Source organism: Numenius arquata, chromosome 4 (genome assembly GCF_964106895.1).
Source record: "Numenius arquata chromosome 4, bNumArq3.hap1.1, whole genome shotgun sequence".
NCBI lineage: Eukaryota > Metazoa > Chordata > Aves > Charadriiformes > Scolopacidae > Numenius > Numenius arquata.
In genome coordinates, this window is record NC_133579.1 from 34,065,837 (window position 1) to 34,072,067 (window position 6,231).

Here is a 6,231-nt window from a genome sequence, read left to right on the forward strand (position 1 = left end):
GAAAAGAAAAAGGAAAAAGTGGAGAAAGAGGAAAAAAAATTGAAAAAAGCAAGCTTTAATAATTCCTTCTGAAAGTGCCACTAATTAACCAAGCAAAGCGCTTTTCCCCTTGAACCACTCCAGTAAAGAGTTGCTGCGTTTGCAAAACAACGCAACGCAGTCGCTGTTGTTGATGATGTTGATGATAATAATAATAAAAATAAAATAAAAATAATAATAATTTAAATCTGCCTTGGGAGCGACGCTCCGGGCTGTCGCGGGCAGCCAGCCCCGAGCCGCCCGCCCGGCCGGTCACTGTGTCCCGCTGCGCGGCTCGGCAGGGCTCGGTACCGCTCTGCGCGGCTCGGTACGGCTCCGTACGGCTCCGCACGGCTCGGTACGGCTCCGCACGGTGCGGCGGGAGCGCGGCGCACACACTGGGGCGGGCGGGAGGGGGGGGGGGTCAGTAGCGTCAGGCTCCCATGGCGTCACTATTGACGTTTCGCATTCCAGCCGCTCTATGGAGAGGCCGCTAGGGCTCCTCTCACATAAATGACGTTCAGAGAGAGGGAGCGGGAGAGCAGCGCAGAGAGGCGCCTCCGTCCCCTCTCTCAGCGCAGGCAGACGCGCACCCCGGGGCACTCGCACTCGCACCGGGGACGCGGGCGCAGGTCCCGGCCGGGCTCCCGCCGCACACACACACAAAGGCACATCGCGACATCGCGGCGGCGGCGGTGGCAGCGGCTCGGCATCCCTCGCCCGCCCGGCCGCTCCCTCCTTCCCTCCCTCCGCCCGGGGACGGGCTCCTGGCTCCTCAGGCTTTTGCAATCCTTTTCCATGCCTCGGGATAACGCACCCTCCGGACCTGCAGCCGCCGGGAGCCTGCGGGGTTTTGTGCCTGGGGTCCTGCCGCTGGACAGCGCCTACATGCGCCTTTAAGGAAGCGGGCACCTACAAACTACATGTAAAGACGGAACCTCCACAGCAACCGAGTACGTATGCGAGGGAGCGGGACGAGGCGACGTGTCCCCTACTCCGCGAAAGTTGCGCCGGCGGGGTGGGAGATGCTCGGGAGATGCCGGCGGCGCGGCTCAGCCGAGGCGCTGCCGTGCCGGGCTCTCCGGCTGAAACTTTTCCCCTCTGCTTTCCTCCCCCCTCTCCCGTGGATGCTCTTTTGCCGCCCGGCTTCCGAGCCTTCCCTGCCGGCTCGGCAACCCCTGCCGTGCCCGGGGGCACCGCCGCCCCTCGCAAACGGGAGGGCTGTGGTTGAGAAGGAGCGGGAGCCGGAGCCGGTGGTACTAAGGTATTTCTGCTAGTTGTTGTCATGGAAATGATGCTGCCGGCGGCGGCGGCGGCGAGTTTACAGCGCCGGTGATGAATGGCAGTAATTTGTCTTCTTGCTTTAACCGCGCTTGGGAAATAGGTGGTTTTGTTTGCACAAGTTCGAGCTGTCTAATAGGGACGGCGGGGCAGGTTGATGTAGAAAGTGAGATCACTTTGGGAGAGAGCAGCCCCCTCGGCAGCCCGAAAGAGCTCGCCCCAAGAGGTAATTGCTGGTATGTGACATATTGTATGGAAATGAGACGGGATCTTTGCTCGGCACGTCTGCCCGGCATCTGCCCCTCGGAAATGTGCACTTTTCCCTTCGGAGGTCAGAAACTGTAACGAGAGGCTGCGGTGCCCCGGCACGGGCGGTGCGGTGCGGGGAGGTTGGGCTGCGCCGCCGCCGCTGCCCCGCTCCCTGCCCCCGCCGCGCCTCTCGCTTTTTGCCTTCTTGGCTTAATAGCTGCGAAAGAAGTTTCAGTCTTGGAAAGAAGCGAGAAAACGCGGGCGCTGGGTTGTGATATTGTGTCGGGGGACGGTTGTCGGGACGGCATTATCGCGATACCCTGTCCCGGGCGGAGATGCCGTTCACCTTCGCGCGGCTAGTTAATAACGCAGTTACTTAACTTGGGATTTTTGGAAACGATGGATTCCGTGCGAGGATATTTCCCAGGGAAAGGGCGGAAAACACTGTTTTCTGTAGGGGGGTTGGTGTGTTGAGATCGGATTTTTTTTTTCTCCAGGAAAAAAAAAAAGTTTGGGAATGAATCGCTAACTTTTATCCAAGCCGCTTCACTCGATTACATTCTTCGCCCTATTTTTCTCTCCTCCGTGGAGACCGTTGTATGCTGGAGTCAGGCCCCGGTAAAAACAATGGACTAAACCAGACCACACGCTTTCTTCGGAGGTGAATCTCACGCGAGGTCACGGATATTTGCTGGAGTGACCGTGCGGGTCGGGACGATCCTCCCGCCCCCCCCCACGCCCCTTCCCCCCCCCCCCCCAAAAAAAAAAAAAAATAAAAAATCGCGGTCTAACCGGCGGTGGAAATCGAGCTCGAAAGTTTTTAATTCAGTGGAGCTTCCCCCTCCGCGGTCCCTCCCGGGTAAATGAAGGTTTCGAAACCCGCCTGAAGAAGTCACAATCACAATGGAGTATTTCACGGTTTCCTCCTCGTATTACAGGGTGGGGAGGGGTGTCACTCGGGGCTGAATGTAAAGTGCACGGAAGAAGAAAAGAGCTTTGACAAGGGTAGTTATTTCCTTCTAATTTACAGCCCTTACGGCTCTGCGCTCCTGGCTCGGGCGGCTGCAGTCCGGAGGGGTGTTGCATGGTTAAAAGCGCAGCGAGTGTCTCTAGGTAACCGGCGGCTCCGGGGGGGGGAAGAGGAGCCCTAGGGCGCTCCACGTCGAGCGGAAAGCCGCCTCGCAGGAGCTCGGGAGGGAACAAAACCCGCGGGGAGAGAAAGGGATGAGCTGACAGCCACATAACATCCCGGGAGCTGGAGGGGGTTATCAAAGGCGAGGTGCGCGGGGAAGGCAAAAAAAAAAAAAAAAAAAAAAAAAAGACACGGAGCTGGCGAAAGAGCCGCCGGGGAGCGGCTCCCGTGGGCAGGGGCCAGCGCCGCCGCGCATCCCCCGCGCTGCCGCGGAGCCGCCGGCCGTGCTGGCAGCCCCGGGACCGAGGGGACGCGGCGGGGCCGCGCTCGTTCTCCCGTGCCCACGGGTGTCCCGCGGGGCAGAGGCGGGGGAACGCCGCAGGCTAGCCGGGCAGGTAGGAAACCCCTCGAGTCCGGCCGGTACCTTGCATAGAAACTTCCAGCCTGCTGCTGGCCGTCTCCTACCCTCTCCGCCCCCCTCCTTCCCCCCCCCCCCCCAAAAAAAAAAGGGAAAGTTCCCGCCGGGAAGTGGACGCAGGGGATGCTGCCCCGCTTGTTGTAGTCACCCCGCCCGGGGCTCTCCTCTTGCCTTCCCCCAGGCTCCTTGCTCGGAGAGCAAACTGGCGGCTCCGTTGTCCCAGCCCGGTGCTTTCTGCCTTTTGTGCGATGGGGCAGCGGGGAGCTGGCAGAAACACGCCGCCCGTCCGGCTCCCCCTTCCCACCCGCGGGGCCAGGCGGGGGTTTGCCGGGGGCAGGTCCCCTGCCCGTCCTCCTGAGGCGCTCCGCCGGGGGGGAGCCGCGGGGGGGCTCCCGCTGGCCACCGCCGCCCCTGACTCTACCTTTTCCCCCCGCCGCCGCCGGCGAACAGAGCCCGGGTCGGAAGAGCTCCCCCCGCCGAGGCCAGGACCCGGACCCGCCTCCGCAGAGAGGTCCCAGCCGGCACCCACCACCCCACCGCCGCCGCCTCCCGCCGCCGCCGCCTCCGTCCGCACCTCCAGCCCCACCATTCAGCGCGCAAGATACCCGCCAGGTAAGCTTGAGAGGAGGAGGGGGGGGGGGGGGGTGCGAGAGCTCCTGCCGCGGCCCCAGCCCATCCCAAATCCCTTTGGCATCATCGGTACCCGACGTCCCGTCGCGGAGCGTTTAAATCCCAAAAGGATCTGGGCAGCCCCCGCCTTTCACGGGGCTTTTCGCCGTGCCGTGCCTGGGCACAAGGGGGTTGAGACCCCCCAGCCAAAGGCGTGGCAGCTCTTGAGGCGAAAATGGGTGGGATGCCAGTGTCCCTGTGAGGAGCCCAGCTTGCTCGGCGTTAAACTCGGCATCCCTTAACGTCAAGCTCTTTCAAAGACAGCGAATTAATAAGGTAATCGCTCTGAATGTCCCTAGCCTGATTTTTTTTTTTTTTTCACTCATTCATTTGGGCTCTGATGACAGGTTGCTCTTCAACGCGCCTCCTGTGGGGCTTTTTTTTTTTTTTTTTTAATATTGCTGGGTAAAGAAGAAAAAATCCCAGGTTATTTACTTTGCAGGGTAATTAATATTGGTGCCCTAAGTGGGAAAGTAGGGGTTAGAATTAGTCAGTCGAGTGCGCTGGCAAAGGGCAAGGTAGGAGGAGTCCCGCAGAGCAGACCAGACCTTTAGGTTAGGGATATTTTTTCTGTCCTCAGGTCGGACTTATTTTAGACTTGTGTTTTCATACTCCACTTCGCACAGAATTCAGTGACATAACCCTGTTAGGCTCAGAAAAAAAGCAGAAAGAAACCATAATGATCTGTTTGCCTGAACTGCTCATTTTCTGAGCTAACGAAAAGCCCTTTTTCCTTCACTGGGCTGTGTATCAACACATCCACTAGTGACATTATCTGTCTGCTCATTCAGTCGTGTTCCTCAGTCACCTCTCGGTGGAGGTGTGTGAAAGGAATTTCTTTGCCTTTTTATTTGATTAAGCACTGATCACTCCGTTTTAACAGATGGTCCTTAAACTAACAAATGATGTAGTAATAGGACTTGCCATGAAATGCGTGTACGTAGAATAGCATGGAGAGAAATTGATAGGACAAAAAAAGAGGACAGTAGAAAAATACATAAATAACATTAGGAGGCAAGGCTTGTGAAAGAGTTGTCCTGCTTTTTCCTTTATGTATTTGGATTTACAAGCAGGAAGGTCTTAACTTCAGAAAACAGCACTATTTTTTTCTCAGTTTTTAATGTTTTCTCGAGAAGAAGGCAGATCTGAATGCTTTGTGACAGTACAATAATTGAAGTCTGGTGCTTAGTTTAAATATGTTTATCTGCAGTGCAGGCAGAAAAGAATTAAAAGTTGATTTAACACAAACTATTTGAATTCCTGCATGACAGCCTCAACTGAAAATTTTAAAATTGGAAGTGAAGGGAGTTCTTAAAATACTGAGGAAAACCCCATTATTTTTAACACAGCTTTTCTTTTCTTTTTTTTTTTTTTTTTTTTTTCAGTATGAATTGTTTCTTAAGTGCTTTTGGAATATAAATTACCATGACTAAGAAGAGATGGACTGCACTTCATTTTGATATACGTTTTCTCCATACTTACTTTTCTTTTTTCTTTACCAGAGAACTTACACTAATCTATGCATTTTTTATTCCTGTGTTGTGGAACTGAAACACACCACACACTTTGAGTTGCAAATATTGGGCTAGAATCTTACAGTGTTTAGTCAGGCAAACCTCAAATGGATTGCAGAATTGGGTCCATTATTTCCTGAGGGCAGCAAAGGAAATAGACTAGTAGGAAAAGTAAAAGAAGAAGAAAAAAAGCAAATCTTTATAGCCAGGCTTTGTGTTGCTTCAACCATCCCAACGATCAGTGATCCACAGTAACTTTTATGACTGATGGATAAAGACAATTGTATTAGCTGCCTCAACCTTGCTTTCCCGTAAAAACATAAATGGGAATACCACATAATTTTTCTCCTACATTTTGCAAATTTAAGGATATGTTGTACCACCCACTTTTTTTGGGGGGGTGGGGGGGAAAATATTCTACCACATATAAGCCTTAAAACTACTCGTTGGACGGCAACCTGAAATTATTAGCTGACCAGAAATATGTTTCAAAGGCCCAGAGCTGAGTAAATAAAATTGATGTTTGCAAGTCCTAAGTAGCAAACACTGTGATTTGAATTGTTCCTCTGATATGCTGCTTCTTTTAAAATAAATATCATTTTTAATATTATGTATTTGATAATCTCGTTTACCCTTCATGAAAATTTTACGGCACAGTTGCACGCATACAGAGATAGATTTAGAGCCATAAACTGTTTGCATTCTGCTTATCTAATTCTCATTGACACCTATGTATATTAAGCAGCGATGTAGGGCAGCTTGAGATGGATTCTTCTCTCGCTGACACTGGTATAAATTTGAGTTGCTCCCGTGACTAGAAGAGAGTAAAAGCTCCCTAATACCTAAATGCTTAGTCAATCCTCGATGCACATTTCTTGTTGATAGACGAAGACTCCAGGCTAATTAATATGTCCCCTGTCCAGGCGAGAATGGGAGTCGGGTGTCTCACT